Consider the following 17,659-nt stretch of genomic DNA (forward strand, 5'->3'; position numbering starts at 1 on the left):
GATAATGGGATCAAATTCACACATAACAGTATTAACTTTAAATGTAAATAGGCTAAATGGCTCAATTAAAGGTATAGACTGGCAAATTGGATAAACAGTTAACACCCATATGTGTGCTGCATTCAGGAGACTCATCTCACGTTCAAAGACACATATAGGCTCAAAATAAAGGGATGGACAAATATATATCAAGCAAATGGAAAACAAAACAAAAAAGGAATTGCAATCCTAATCTCTGATAAGACAGACTTTAAACCAACAAAGATAAAATAAGACAAGGAAGGGAATTACATAATGCTAAACAGATCGATGAAACTAGAAGAGCTAACTATTCTAAATATATATGCATCCGGTCCTGCCTGCCGCACCTCTCATTTCTTCTGTTATCTCCAGCCGAAGCCGCACATCCGGCCCGGATCCCCGCACCATGTGCTTCGGCTCGGAGCACTACCAGTGCTCTTCCTCCTCCTACCGCAAGGTGTTCAGGGATGCCTCCCGCCTGTCCGGGCGCCTCTCCGGGGCCGGTGGCGCGGGCGGCTTCCGCTCGCAGTCCCTGGCCCGCTGCAATGTGGCCTCCTCGACCGCCTGCTCCTCGGCCTCGTCGCTCGGCCTCGGCCTGGCCTATCGCCGGCCGCCGGCATCCGACGGGCCGAACCCGAGCCAGGCGACGGCGCGCACCAAGGAGTACAAGATCATCCGCACCAACGAGGAGCAGCTGCAGGGACTCACCGACCATCATCCGCACCAACAAGAAGGAGCAGCTGCAGGGACTCACCGACCGCTTCGCGGTGTTCATCGGGAAGGTGCATCAGCTGGAGACGCAGAACCGCGCGCTGGAGGCCGAGCCATTGGCGCTGCGGCGGCGCCACACCGAGCAGTCGCGGGCCGCGAGCTCTTCCAGCGTGAGCTGCGCGACCTGCGCGCGCAGCTGGAGGAGGCGAGCTCGGCGCGCGCGCAGGCCCTGCTGGAGCGCGGCGGGCTGGCCCAGGAGGTGCAGCGGCTGCTCGCCCTGCGAGGAGGAGGGCCGCGGTCGCGAAGGTGCTGAGCGCGCCCTGAAGGCGCAGCAGCGCGACAGGGAATGCGCCACGCTGGCCCGCCTGGACCTGGAGAAGAAGGTGGACTCGCTGCTGGACGGGCTGGCCTTCGTGCGCCAGGTGCGACGAGGAGGTAGCAGGCGTCGTCACAGGCCGCGGCCGAGGTGGACGTGGCTGTGGCTAAACCAGACCTGAGCTCCGCGCTGACGGAGATCAGCGCCCAATATGAGTCCCTGGCTGCTAAGAACCTGCAGTCCGCCGAAGAAGGGTACAAGTCCAAGTTCGCCAACGTGAAGGAGCAGGCGGCGCGCAGCACCGAAACCATCCGAGCCAGTCGCGAAGAGATCCACGAGTACTGGCGCCAGCTGCAGGCTCACACCATCAAGATCGAGGGCCTGCGCGGGCCCAACGAGTCCTTGGAAAGGCAGATCCTGGAACTGGAGGAGCGGCACAATGCCGAGGTGGCTGGTTACCAGGATGCTTTGGGCAGCTAGAGAATGATCTGAGGAACACCAGGCGTGAGATGGCATGCCACCTTCGGGAATACCAGGACTTGCTCAATGTCAAAATGGCTCTTGACATTGAGATATCAGCTTACAGGAAACTGCTGGAAGGCGAAGAAACATGTTTTAGCACCAGTGGGTTAAGCACTTCGGGGCTGAATCCACTTCCCATTCCAAGTTATCTGCTCCCATCTAGAATCCTCAGTTCTACAAACTTCAAAGTCTCATCCACTGGGCTATCACTTAAGAAAAAGGAAGAGGAGGAGGCGGCATCTAAGGTAGCCTCTAAGAAAACCTCCGAGATAGGGGAAAGTTTTGAAGAAATATTAGAGGAGACAGTCATATCTACTAAGAAAACCGAGAAATCAAATATAGAAGAAACCACCATTTCGAGGCAAAAAATGTAATTCTATTGCTTTGAAAGAGTTAATGCTTAAGAGGGAATGATATGCATTTGACTTGTTAAACAGCCTGTTTCTGAAACATAACACCTGCCACACCACTATGAAATATCTTCAAGGCTTCAGTCTCATATTTAGTATTGAAAACTTACATTCTCTAATAAGAAAACCACCCCTTTGATTAAAGTAAACTGCAGTCCTGGAGCAATCACAGATGAGTTATCTAAGAATACAGCTTTCTGACCTGCTCACGCTTCACAGTGATTGATGATTCATTCAGGTGCAGAGGAATTACAAACTAAGGTGCTAAATCTGTGATCATCGTCATTTGCTGTGAACTGAAATTATTCACACTATCCAGCCATTATCCAGCTAAATAATCTTACTCTAGATACCTAAAACATAAGATCACTGCCAAAGATAAACTAATGGTCCACACCCAGTTCCACTCTGATAGAACTGGTTCACAAATAATAGGTGTTTGTTTTAATGGACACTTTCCACCTCCCTCAATTCCATATATCCTTTTCTTCTATGCAGGAAAAAAAAATAGTCTAGTGTAGTATTCTTCCCTTTTAAACACATTTTGTTTCTTCTCGAAAGAACTTACCCATGTTAGCTCTCTTTGCTCAGTGAGTAAAATTAGTTGCACATTGACCATATCTATGATTCGTGTAGTGACTCATCCCTGCCCGATTAATATTCTTTCAATCCTATAGGTTAAAAAAAATGGCAGTGATGAATTTTAAGGGCTTCCCCCAACAAATAAAATAATGAAAAGCATCCCTAGACTTTAGGCTTTCAGCTTACACAAATCCATTTAATTAGGAGAAAAAAACTATTAAGGATGTAGCTTTTCACCTTTACTTTAGAAGCTCAGTAAATAGTCATTCCAAATAGTGATTAAGCTGAACTTAGATGTAGTAGTATAAGCTAGAAGAAGTGAGTGTTTCTATGAGTGGAAAAAGCCAAGGTGTCATTTATGTGTCAGTTCATTTGTGGTGATATAGAATTAGCCTTTTCATGCCCTTACCCTTAGAATCCACTCATTCCCTTTCCCACTAGTCTAGGTCCTAAAGAGGCCTTGCTTTCACTCTCTTATGCCTTTTACGAGTACTAAGTATAGGATATTTTGTCACCAGAACACAATGCTATTGCCCCAAAGTGAAAGCAACCACTTCTGGTCAATCAACACCACCAGCAAATATAAAAAAGAAATCTTTCTCTTTTCTAAAAGACTTCCCCAACATTTACCCCATGGCTGCACAGCTGGTGGGGTCCTGCCAGAGAGGAAGAGACACTCAGACCAGAGGAGGGGTGTGCATGCACCTACTCTCTTTCTAGAAGTAGATTTTGGACAGTCAGCTCTTAATTTGCTCAACTGCGTAGCATCTATGTTGCCCAGTCTTTCACTTATGCCAAGGTTGATGCAGGATTTGTTCTCTGTCCAGCAGTCACTTCTGCCAGAGCTGAAGAGTTTCCCCGTCTCTCTTCCACATCTCCTTTAAGAGCTCTGGTGATAAGAACATGATGCTTTTACTGAACTTTCTTATCCTAGCACATGCTTCAATTGTTCAAGGAACTTGAAAGATACTTTTCTCTTCCTTACCTTTATCCCATCCCTATCTTTACTCCTCACACTTACTGTAAAACATTAGTAAAATAGGAAATTAAAAGTCACATGAATCCCACCAAAGTAAATATATATATATATATATATATATATCTCCAATACAGGAGCACTCAGATTCATAAAACAAATTATTAGAGACCTACAAAGAGTCTTAGACTCCCACACAATAATAATGGGAGACTTTAACACCTCACTCTCATTATTCAACAGAACAATGGGACAGAAAATTAACAAGGATATTCAGTACTTGAACTCAGTTCTGGACCAAGCAGACCTAATAGACATCTACAGAACTCTCCTCCCTAAGTCAATAGAATATACATTCTTCTCAGTATCACATCACACTTATTCTAAAATTGACCACATATTTGGAGGTAAAAAGCACCTCAGCAAATGCAAAAGAATGGAAATCATAATAAACAGCCTCTCAGACCACTGTGCAATCAAATTAGAAATCAGGAATAAGAAACTCTCTCAAAACCACACCACTACATCGAAATTGAACAACCTGCTCTTAATGACTACTGGATAAATAACAAAATTAAGGCAGAAATGTGTAAGTTTTTTTCAAACCAATGAGAATGAAGACACAAAGTACCAGAATCTCTGAGACACAGCAAAGCAGTGGTTAGGAAGAAAATTATAGCACTAAATGCCCACAGGAGAAAGCAGGAATATCCTAAAATCAACAGCTTAACATCACAATTAAAAGAAATAGAGAAGTAAAAGCAAAGAAATTCAAAGGCTGGCAGAAGACCAGACATAAATAAGATCATAGCAGAACTGAAGGCGATAGAGACACGAAAAACCCTTCAAAAAATAAATGAACCCAGGAGCTAGTATTTTTAAAAGATTAACAAAATAGACGGCTAGCTAGACTGATAAAGAAAAAAAAGAATCAAATACTCACAATAAAAAAAGATAAAGTAATATCAACTGTTATTCACAATTGCTACAAAAAGAATAAAATACCTAGGAATAAAACTTACAAGGGATGTGAAGAACCTCTTCATGGAGAACTACAAAATAATGCTCAGTGAAATAACACGGGACACAAACAAATGGAAAAACATTTCACGTTCATGGATAGAAAGAATCAATATCATGAAAATAACCATACTGCCCAAAGTGAATTATAGATTCAATGCTATTCCCGTCAAGCTACCATTGACTTTCTTCACAGAATTAGAAAAAAACTACTTTAAATTTTATATGGAACCAAAAATGAGTCCGTATAGCCAAGACAATCCTAAGCAAAAAAGACAAAGCTGGACGCATCATGCTACCTGACTTCAAACTATACTGTAAGGCTACAGTAACCAAAACAACATGGTACTGGTACCAAAACAGACATATAGATCAATGGAAGAGAACAGAGACCTCAGAAATAACACCACACACCTACCACCCTCTGATCTTTAATAAACCTGACAAAAACAAGCAATGGGAAAAGATTCCCTATTTAATAAATGGTGTTGGGAGAACTGGCTAGCCACATGCAGAAAACTGAAACTGGACCCTGTCCTTACATCTTAGACAAAAATTAACTCAAGACAGATTAAAGACTTAAAAGTAAGACCTAAAACCATAAAAACACTAGCAGAAAAGGTAGGCAATACCATTCAGACATAGGCATAAGCAAAAACATCATGACTAAAACACCAAAAGCAATTCCAATAAAAGCCAGAATTGACAAATGGGATCTAATTAAACCAAAGAACTTCTGCACGGCAAAAGAAACTATCATCAGAGTGAACAGGCAACCTAGAGAATGGGAGAAAATTTTTGCAATCTACCCATCTGACAAAGGGCTAATATCCAGAATCTGTAAGAAACTTAAACAAATCTACAAATAAAACAAAACAACCCCATTGAAAACTACACAAAGGGTATGAACAGACACTCCCCAAAAGAAGATATTTATGTGTCCAGTAAACGTATGGAAACAAGCTCATCATCCCTGGTAATTAGAAAAATGCAAATCAAAATCCCAGTGAAATACCATCTCTTACCAGTTAGAATGGCAATCATTAAAAAGCCAGGAAACAACAGGTGCTGGAGAGGATGTGGAGAAATAGGAATGCTTTTACACTGTTGGTGGGAGTGTAAATTAGTTCAACCATTGTGGAAGACAGTGTGGTGATTTTTCAAGGATCTAGAACCAGAAAAACCATTTGACCCAGCAATCCTATTACTGGGTATATATCCAAAGAATTATAAATTATTCTACTATAAAGACACATGCACGTGTATGTTTACTGCAACACTATTTACAATAGCAAAGAACTGAAATCAACCCAAATGCCCATCAATTGACAGACCAGATAAAGAAAATGGGGCACATATACAACATGGAATACAATGCAGCCATAAAGACAAATGAGTTTATATCTTTTGCAGGGGTATGAATGAAGGTGAAAACCGTCATTCTCAGAAAACTAACACAGAAACAGAAAACCAAACACCACATGTTCTCACTCATAAGTGGAAGTTGAACAACGAGAACACATGGAAACAGGGAGGGAAACATCACACACCATGGCCTGTCAGTGGCTGGGGGACAAGGGGTGGGACAGCATTAGGAGAAATAACTAATGCATGCAAGGCTTAAAACCTAGATGACAGGTTGATGTGTGCAGCAAACCACTGTGGCACATGCATACCTATGTAACAAACCTGCACATTCTTCACATGTATCCTAGAACTGAAGGTATAATTTTTATAAAGAGAAAAAAATTACTAATAATACTAGACAAACACAAAAACTACTTCAACACAAGACAAAAATGTTTAAAACCCACAGATAACATTATACACAGTGGTAAAATATAAGTCTTGTCCTGACCAACAAGGTGAAATCCCGTCGCTACTAAATATACAAAAATTAGCAGAGTGTGGTGGCAGACCCCTGTAATCCCAGCTACTCAGGAGGCTGAGAGAGTAGAATTGCTTGAATCCAGAAGGTGGACATTGCAGCAAACCAAGATCACATCTCTGCACTCCAGCCTGGGCAATAGAGTGGGATTCTATCTCAAAAACAATAAATAGATAGATGATAGATAGATAGATAGATAGATAGATAGATAGATAGATAGATAGATATTTTCTATGAGATCAGGAACAAGGCAAGGATGCCTACTTTCATGACTTCTATTCAACATTGTACTGAAGTCATAGCCAGATAAATTAATCATGAGAATGAAATAAAATCCAGGCATATTGAAAAGGAAGTTTTACAAGACACACCACCAACCATCAGAAAAACATGAACAATAAACACAATGAGACATCATCTTATCTCACTTAGAATGGGTACAATTTTAACAGAATTACAAATGCCAGTATGAATATGAATGAAGAGAAACATTTATACACTGTTAGTAGAAATTTAAATTAGTACAGCCACTAGGAAAAGATGTATAAAGTGTCCCCAGAAATATCAATACAGCTACCAAATGATTCAGCAATTCCAATGCTGGGTATATATTCCCAAAACTGTAATCAGTATATTGAAGAGACATCTTCAATTCCATATCTAGCAGTATTTACAATAGCTAAGACATAAACCTAAGTGTTTATCAGTGGATAAATGAATTTACAAATGTGACACATATACACAATGAAATATTATCCAGTCATAAAAATGCTAAGATTCTGTTCTTTGCAGCAACATGAATGGAACTGAAGGCTTGTGTTGAGTGAAATAAGCTAGATATTAAAAGATAGCACTACATGTGTTTACTAATACATGGTATTAAAATAGTTGATCTTACGGAAGTGTGAGTGGAATGGTGGTTACTAAAGGCTAGAGGGAGCAAGGGAGAAGGGAGGAAGAAGAGACTGGTTGATGAGCACAAAGTTACAGTTAGGTAGAAGGAATCTATTCCAGGGCACAGTAGGGTGACTATGGTTAAAATTTTTGTATTATGTGTTTTTAGGGAGCTAGGAGAGAGAATTCTGAACATTTTCACCACAAATTAGTAAATGTATGAGATGATGGATATAAGTCCCTTAATTTGATCATACACAGTGTAAAAACTATATCAAAACATCACACCATAGCCCATCTGTATGTACATTCAAAGTGTCATTTAAAAACAAAAATTTTTAAATGAGGTCATCAGCTAAACTTTGGCCATCTAATTGTATAGAAAGATGTACAAATATAGAGAATTATAACTCTCCAGAAGAGAAACCCATAAGAGGAAATCTTCAGTAACAATCAGTACGAGGGTAGGAAACCTACACTATAATTGAGGAATCACTGAAGACTGAGAGTGGACAAGTTTAAGAGTTAACAATTCCACGGGCCTCAGCCTTAGGTCCTCCTTTTCACTATTGAGAGTTTTATCTTCAGAAGCCTCACCGGATTCTTACAATACAGATAAAAAATCTCATCATGTTTCTGGCACAGGGAAGGGAAATGTACCCATTTAAAAAATCACTCAGTGTATTCTGTGCTTACCAAGCTCTGCCATCAGTAAAATTGTTTTAGTAGAGTCGAACCTGCTAAACTTGTCAGAAATTAACCAAGCTGAGGTAAGGGAAATACTAATTTTCAGACTTCTAGTTTTCAATGTGGGAGGAGGGAAACATTCAACTGTAGACCACAGGAGCCCTCCATGTGAGGGAAGGAACATAAGCAACTCCCATCTCTTCTAGCCTTCCTGTTAAACCGGAGGAGATGGGAAGCACAAAGCATTTTTAAAGATAACAACACAGAGACAAAGACTCACTAAAAGTTCCCAAACTCACAGTAATTAAAAAAAAGAAATCCTTATGTTCTCAATAAATGCACCTGGATAAAGTAATGGAGGGGTGGAGATGAGAAGCAATCTACATTTGCTCCCCATATCTGTTCTTCTGACTATAGATGTATCCTCTGGAAAACTTTGTCTATGTAGATCTTATACAAGTAACATTTTGCTGATTTCCATAAAAAGAAGAGACCACTAGAGAATACTGAGTGGCACATCTGAAGAGCACTGTGAATCACTGGAACAGTAGGGACGCTTTGGGAAACTTGACTGCATTTTGTTCATTTTGAAGGTTGGATTATTGGGAGACGTGTATTGTTTACAAGTACTGAGAACATGGAATCCTCCGGGCCAAAGTAGATGAGGTCACATATGAAAACGTTTGGGGCACAGCTGTTCCTATTGTGTTTTCCAAAATTAGATAATTTCCTTTTTCCCTTTGGTGACATTCTTTTCCGTAAGTTCCAAGTCTAGGTCTTGTCCTCCTTCTTCAGTTGACATAAAAATTATATCCCTGGAGAAAGATGAGCTGATGACATTGTTTTCTTCTAGTGATATATTGTGAGCCTCATCCTTCATATGCGGACTCACTCTAGGACTTATCTGTGTAGATGTCTATCTGTCAGCATTATTAACAGTGAAAGAGCAACACACAGGTGAGTAATAGAATGAGGCAGGAGGCTTTCGTTGAAGAGCTGAAGAGCTGCCTTCTCATAATTCACATTCCCATGAATAATAATTAAGTACGGTGGATATATCCAAAAAAAGAAAACTAGTTTTATGACTCTTATGAGGGCATAAATGTGTTACACTTAAAAGAATCTTGGTAATTTTGTAGTATTGTATTTGAGTTGCAATTGTATTTTATTTTTCTTAGTTTAATTTACTATGTTCTTAGGTTAAATTTCATATTTCATAACAAGTCATCTGAACTAATTCTGAAGAAGTTAGTCATCCTTCCTTGTTCTTTTAAATTTAAAAATATCTTAGTATATTTATATTATTTATAACCATTTAAAATTAAGATATCATAAAACCTGAGATTACTTTTCAACATTTTACATTACTTATCTTTTAGCAAATGACCATGAAAATTTTTTGGTTCTATTATGTTACATGAATGCTAATATAGAGACTTTTCTGGTTGTTACACTCTGTCTGGAAATGTTCATTTTGTCATCTATTATATTTTTGTATAGTTAATATCTACATCACAGACATAGAAGCTTGTAATATTAAGCATAATTGCAACTACTTCAATTCAGTTTTTATATTTAATATTTTATTAATATGCTAAGTTGTATTAGGCTAAAATGTTAAGAGTAATATATTTTAGTCTAAAAAATTATTTGCAAATATTTTATTTTAAAAATTATATAAATTTTATATCCATACACTTCTGAAAGTTTCAAATCTGCAATGTGCTTATTGATACTTACATTCACAATATGATAAGCATATTTCACTTTTCTTGTCAAAATTGACAAGTTAGACATGTCTGATTTCGGTAGGGATGGTGCCTTCCCATTGTCTGTTTCAAGGAAGGCCCACAGAATGGACTAAGTTTAACCCAAAACAGAAAGAAAAAAATGATGATTGTTTATTTATGATTAATGAGAGCATAAAACCATCAAGAAAATTTTACAGTACAAAAGTATTATATCTGGGAATGTTAGACAAAGATATTAAAGCATTTTAAATGCTGAAAATTTCTCATTTTATGCATTTAGGGAGGATAATGTCAGAGCAAAAAAACCTCAATAGCGTTTAATCAGTGTATATAAAATGGAAAGATGCATTTCTTCACATTCCAATTCCCGCTAGAAATTTTTTCTCCAAATTTAATATTTAACAGAGTTAATAAGTATGACTTATAATCTCTTTACTGTAACAAGCAGGGACATGATGATTAAAGGAAAAAAAGCCTTGCAATTCTTGAGGTAAAAAGAGTGTCCCACTCACTTATATCTAAGAAGATATAAGTTGAGGTGATCAGAAAACAGCCAAACAAAATATAAACTAAAAATGTTTCCATAGAAGTTTTCAAGTTTTACAAAATTGGCAGCACATGTGTGGGGACCACGTCTGTCCAGTGACTTCTGTGCCTCCTACTTCCGCAGTGATACTTCTCCTGCCTGTGCTTTCCCCAAGGGAAGGTGAGAATTAAATGTCTTGGAATTAGCAATAGGCTTGTCAGCTAGAGTCCTGCTTTCAGCTTCACCCCATGCTAAGTTTAACTTCGAAAGAATTGTTGATGTATTGCAGTCATTCAGTGATATCTAATGCTTACTGTAGTTATTCTTTTGACATTTGCATAGTTTATAAAGACATGTTTATGGCAGTAACTTTGCTGGATAAAGAGATTTTCTTTTCTGAATTTTCCAGCTGACTTTTTGAGGTTGCCACATACAGGTATTCCTATTTATCAACCACCTTCTCAAGTTGGCATCCAAAATACTGTAAATCCCTTATTGCTATTAGAACCAATCACAAGTCTTAAAAGAGGGCTCAACTAACTTAAGAAAATTGGGCATTAAAATAACACTTTTGATTAATATAATAATAAAATAAAAGGGTTTTTCAAATGGATTATATATATATATATATATATATATTTTTTTTTTTTTTTTTTTTTTTTTTTTTTTTTTGAGACAGAGTCTCTGTCACTCAGGTTGGTGTGCAGTGGTGTGATCTCGGCCCACTGCAACCTCCGCCTCTCAGGTTCAAACGATTCTCCTGCCGAGTCGCTGGGATTACAAGTATGTGCTGACACACCCGGCTAATTTTTGTATTTTTTACTAGAGACGGGGTTTCACCATGTTGGTCGGGCTGGTCTGGAACTGCTCACCTTGTGATCCACATGCCTTGGCCTCCCAGAGTGCTGGTATTACAGGAGCGAGCCACCAAGCCCAGTCAGATAATATTTTTAAATCTACAAAAGGCAAGTGGAATGATCACTATTCAAATGTTCTTATTTATAAAAGTAGTAGTTAAATGTTGTCATGAAGATAAGAAAACAGACTTTTATCTAACTACTTTTTAGTCAAAGGAACATAGTCCTTCAATGCAAATAGCTTTTGGATTTTTGAAAATGGCTCTTTTCTTTCATTATGCCCATCTTCTGTTCTTCAGATATCTGGTTCAAGCCCACACACTTTATGATGTCCTTTGTTCTTACTGCATTAAACTGTGTTAATTCTCTCGCATTATTGATGATTATGGTTACACCTTGGGGCTTTCAATAGTGACAGTAGTCCTAGGTGGAAGCCGGTATAATGAGAGTAAACTTGATCTGCATTGATTGTTCCCAGGAGTGCTCAAAGGCTTCTTCCTCAGCCCTGGCCATCTCTAGTTGTCACTTCACACAATAAGAGCCAATTTGAATTTTTGGATTTTGGATTTTTTAATGTAACAAATATAACTCAATTCTTTATTGCACTCTGATCAAAATGTAAGTAACTTCACATTGACAAGGCTTTGGTTTTTATAACTCCTAGTTTGTTAACCTATTTTTGCAAATCCCACAATTTTTTTATAATGAAGTTGCCAGAATTATATTTTTTAAAGTTTCTAAATGTTAAAATGTGGACAAGGGTCAATAACTTTTTTGATATGTCAATAGCAACTCAGTTTAGTTCTGGCATTTGAGATAATGTTTTAAATGCATGATAAAAATGAGTAATAAAATCAGTGATTTTTACACCACAGTCTGTGGGGACCATGATCCTTTCCTGGCCTGGCTCAGTAGCCATGCCTTGCAGATTGTTATGGAGAAACACATCATTTCATATTCCAGAAAATCAAGTCTTTTTTAGTGTGTGATGGTTACTTACAGAGTAAAGGACATGAATTAGAGGGAGTGAGCTGAATATCTGTTGCTAGTAAGAGAAAAAAGCACTAAAATTATTATCAATGTCACTTTATGTAATTATTTGTACTATCTGTTTCTAATGTTTGCCTTATATCCTGGAAAATATAGTATTAAAATTACATAAAATAGTTAATAAAACATTGTACACATATTAGTAGTCTATATCCAACTAGTCTGTTAATGGTACTGGTGTGTGAGCTTAATATTTGAAGAACATTAAGCCATTAATTCAATGTGATCCCACAATTGTTTCTGGTTCCAAATTGCTAGTAGAACCCAACTGTGCTGAGGATGCCAGTGTATAATGCTAGGAACTCTGTGTTGTTTGGTTCTTGCAGCTAAAATAAATGTGTTCCCTTATTAGAGTAAACCTTTGAAAAAATTACTTAACCAACTATGCCATCATATAGACACTAAAATATGTAAAATCATATATATGATGCAGCTTTAGGGCAATTTTTACCCCAGCCATCGATTCCTGATTATTAGGCAGAAATGTGAATTGTCAAAAATTTGGCATTGCCCACAGACGTATGTTTACAGGACAGTAGAGTGATAAGTGACCTGGAATATAGAGTTGGACACACTCTCATCTCATAGGAATCTGAGTGAATAGCGTGGTTTCTATTTCTCCATGTTATGAAGCTAAACTGTTCTAAGTCCTGGATTAAATTCAATTGCTAGAATATGATTCCTGAATTCAAGCTAGGTAACACGAGATAGCAATGGCAGAATTGCTTTGTAAAATTTTACAAGATATTCTGATATTGGAGATATTCTGAGAAAACCTTAGGGGAATTATCTTCATTGTTAGAGAGGGTATTTTTTTCTGGGTATGTGAGAGTATCCCTGCAGTAAGTGACATCTCAGAGAAAAGATCAACATAGGTTATTTTGATGCAACCTCATGGTTTTCATAAAGTGATTAATGTAGTGATTTTTTTTCTTGACAATTGAGTGGTGACAATCTTGTACTGAGTGGAAGAGGGTCCCATAAGACATCTCAGGGATAGAAAGTAAACTTGGAGAAAGCCAGAAATGTAGTTATTCTTTTTAGATTACCATTTACTTCAACTGTACAAATTCTATTGCATAATTTTATGTCTTTCACAATTCTGTCTGCTAAATATAAAATGAGAAAATATAAAATGATAATATCATTTCTAGAAAGAGAGGCCTTGGTACAATAGAAGTTGAGAAATTGTGCACTCTGCACAGGCATAGATGTGTCAATGTTTTTTGTATATGAGTTATTTGATGTAGAATATAGTGCAGAGGTTGGATTATGCAGAATGTATATGAGATAGTCAGAGCTATCAAAAAGTAATGGCTAAAATTACAATGGTAGTGGTCATATGGATCACTAAAGAAAAAGACATTGGTAATGTGAAATTTATTTTTTCCCAGCTTAGGAAATACGTTTCTTTGCCATTAAGATGAACACACTTTCCACTTACCTTGTGCTTAAAAGTGTCTTTTTGTCCCAAGCTGCCATTGGACTTTCAGCCAACAGCTTATGTCTTTTCTTCCATATTTTCACATTCCTTCAGCATCGCAAACCTAAGCCCCATGACTTGATCAGCTGTCACTTGGCCTTCATTCATGTACTGATGCTCCTCACTGCACTGGATGTTGTCCCTCTGCTTGAATCACTACCTTTTGAGAATGACTTCAAATGTAAGTCATCATTCTACATAAACAGAGTGATGAGGGGCCTAAGCATCTGTACCACCTGCCTCCTGAGTGTCCACCAAGCCAGCACCATCAGCCCTAGAAATATCTGGTTGGCAAGATTTAAACATAGATTCACAAATAACATTGTCAGTGTCATCTTTTTGTTTTGGCCACTCAATTTGTCTCTCAATAGTAACATAATGCTCTTCACTGTGGCTTCTTTCAACATGTCACAGGCCAGTCTACTTCAGATCACTACATACTGCTCATTTTCTCCCATGAACTACATCATCAGGGGAGTGTTTTCTACTCTGAAAGTATCAAGAGATTTCTTCCTTGTAGGAATTATGCTGCTGTCAGGCATGTACATGGTGATTCTTTTGTCCAGGCATCAGATGCGATCCCAGCACCTCCACAGCACCAATCTATCCTCAAGATCCTCAGCAGAGAAAAAAGCAACTCAGACCATCCTGTTGCTGGTCAGTTTCTTTGTGGTCATGTATTCAGTGGATGTCATCATCTCATTCTCTTCAACCTTCTTATGGACATATAACCCAGTCGTCCTGAATGTGCAGAACCTGGTGGGCAATGTCTATGCTACTGTTGCTCCATTTGTACAAATCAGCTCTGATAAAAGAATAGGTGAAACTCTTCAAAATATACAATCAGAGTGCTATAAACCTTTAACAAGTTAGTAATAAAAAAATTCTAAAAAATAAATTCTTCTCCTCTGAATTGTTTAAATAATCCAATATTTATTTGATCTGATTTAAATAAAATGTGTGGGACACCCTTTGATTATATTTAAATACTTTTGAAATGGATGCATCCAAGGACTATGCAATTTCTTTAGTTCAGTGTCCACCGTAAGTCGATAGTTCCCTGTCCAGACTCTTACACACTTACCTTCATTTAATCTGAGTAGAAAAATTTTTTTGTCATCTTCCAGTATGCCCTTAACAATGTGCCAATGGTAGTGAATTTTCTCAATATTTTTACTTTTGATTTTAATCCACTCTTATTAAGAAAAGGTACTCTAGCTAAATATCCAATTTTCTTTTATGCCATTCTTGTCCATTCAAACTTTTTTGACTGGAAAAGTTATGTCAATTTGAATTTTTTGTTTAATCTAGTATTCATTTTAAAAGCATTTTTAATAAAATTGGCATGTGGTGAGATATTATTTCAATCATGCTTTTTTCTCACATTTATTGAGGAATGATTAATAAATAAAATCATGTGTATTTACGATGCATAATGTGATGTTTTGATATATGTGTATATAGTGAAATTATTACCACAATCAAGCTAAATGACTGTCTATCACTTCCTATAGTTATTTTATTTTGTCTGTGTGTGGTGAGAACACTTAAGATATAGATAGATAGATAGATAGATAGATAGATAGATATAGATATTTATTTATTTATTTTATTATTTTTTTTTTTTTTTGAGACAAAATCTTTCTCTGTCACCAGGCTGGAGTGCAGTGGCTCAATCTCAGTTCACTGCAATCTCTGCCTCCCTTAGTAGACACAGGGTTTCATCGTGTTGGCCAGGATGTCTCCATCTCTTGGCCTTGCGATCTGCCCACCTCAGCCTCTCAAAGTGCTGGAATTATGGGTGTGAGCCACTGTGCCTGGCCAAGATCTAAATTCTTAATAATATTCCCTTTTATAAACCTTATTATTAACTCTAGTCTCCATGCTGTTCATTAGGTCCCCAGTATTCATATAATTCAGTTATGCACCATTTGATTAATACCTCATTACCACAAACCCCATCTTCTGGTCATCAACGTTCTACTTTACATAACTATAATTCAAACCCTTTTAAAGATTCTATGTGTAACATAGATAATTCAGTGTTCATCTTTCTCTTCTCCTAAAGAAATACAGGAGATGTCATCAAATGGGCCAACATTTGCATTATGGGTATTCCAGAATGAGTACAGAGAGAGAAAGGCAGAAAATTTATTTAAAGAAATACTGAATGAACACTTCCCAAATTTTAGGAAAGGTATTAAAAAATAAAAGTTTTCTATATGTTAATTAAAATAAACCCTAAGATTCACACCAACACATTTAAAGCAAGCAGTTAAAAGGCAAACATAAGGAGAATATTGAAAATAACAAGAGGACAGTGATTTATTACATGCAAGGAATCACAGAAAAGATTACTGGCAGGTTTCTCAGTAGCAGCATTGTAGGAAGAAGGTAGTGAGATGATAATTTCAAGGTTTAAAAGAAAACAAACGTCAAAACAAATAAAAAACAACGGAAAACAAAACAAAGAAATATAAACCCAGACTTCTACATCTGATGAAATTGTTTTACAAAAATATGGGAAAAATTAAGACATTTCCAGGCAAACAAAACCTAGAGAGTAGTTGTTTATTACCCCTAGACCTGCCCTGCAAAAATGCTAAAGAAAATCCTTCCTTCAGGTTAAAATAAAAAATTCGTTTATAAAAGGTACCCCAAACCATATGAAAATATGAAGTTATCCAGTAAAGTTAAACACATTGACAAATATTCTTTTTTCTTAAAATTATATTTTAAGTTCTAGGGTACATGTGTGGATCATGCAGGATTGTTATATAGGTATACACATGCCATGGTGGTTTGCAGCATTCATCTCCCCATCATCTACATTAGGTATTTCTCCTAATGTTATTTCTCCCCAATCCCCCCACACCCTGCAGTCTCTCCCCTAGCCCCTCCACTCCCCCCACAGGTCCTGGTGTGTGATGTTACCCTCCCTATGTCTATGTGTTCTCATTGTTCAACATCCACTTATGAGTGAGTACATGCAGTGTTCTGTTTTCTGTTTTCGTGTCAGTTTGCTGAGAATGACCACCTTCATCCATGTTGCTTCAAAGGGCATAAACTCATCCTTTTTTATGGCTGCATAGTATTCCATGGTGTATATGTGCCACATTTATTATATCCACTCTATCACTGATGGGCATTTCAGTCAGTTCCAAGTCTTCACTATTATAAAAAGTGCCCCAATGAACATATATGTGCATGTATCTGTATAGTAGAATGATTTATAATCCTTTGGGTATATACCCAGTAACGGGATTGGTGGGTCTAATGATATTTTTATTTCTAGATTCTTGAAAAATCACCAAACTGTCTCACAAAGGTCGAACTAAATTACATTCCCACCAACAATGTAAAAGTGTTCCTATTTCTCCACATGCTCTCCAGTGTCTATTGTCTCCATATTTTTTTAATGATCACCATTCTAACTGGTGTGAGGTGGTATCTCAATGTGGTTTTGATTTGCGTTTCTCTAATGACCAGTAATGATGAGCATTTTTTCATATGTTTGTTGGCTGCATAAATGTCTTCTATTGAAAAGTGTCTGTTCATATCCTTTGCCCACATTTTGAAGGGGTTGTTTGTTTTTTCCTTGTAAATTTGTTTAAATTCTTTGTAGATTCTGGATATTAACCCTTTGTCAGATGGGTAGATTGCAAAACGTTTTTCACATTCTGTTGGTTGCCAGGTCACTCTAATGATAGTTTCTTTGCTGTGCAGAAGCTCTTCAGTTTAATTAGATCCCATTTGTCTATTTTGGCTTTTGTTGCCATTGCTATTGGTGTTTTAGTCATGAATTCCTTGCCCACGCCTATGTCCTGAATAATATTGCCTAGGTTTTCTTCTCAGGTTTTTATGGTGTTAGATCTTATGTTTAGATCTTTAATCCATCTGGAGTTAATTTTTGTATAAGGCGTAGGGAAGGGGTCCAGTTTCAGTTTTCTACATATAGCTAGCCA

The 17,659-nt window shown here is 37.7% G+C and overlaps 1 pseudogene; it reads left to right on the forward strand.

Annotated features, from left to right (window-relative positions):
• The first annotated feature begins 427 nt into the window (after window positions 1-427).
• LOC101031482 (alpha-internexin-like) lies at window positions 428-1,944 on the forward strand (annotated as a pseudogene).
• Window positions 1,945-17,659: the final 15,715 nt, after the last annotated feature.

This window comes from Saimiri boliviensis, chromosome 12, assembly GCF_048565385.1.
Source record: "Saimiri boliviensis isolate mSaiBol1 chromosome 12, mSaiBol1.pri, whole genome shotgun sequence".
Lineage (NCBI taxonomy): Eukaryota > Metazoa > Chordata > Mammalia > Primates > Cebidae > Saimiri > Saimiri boliviensis.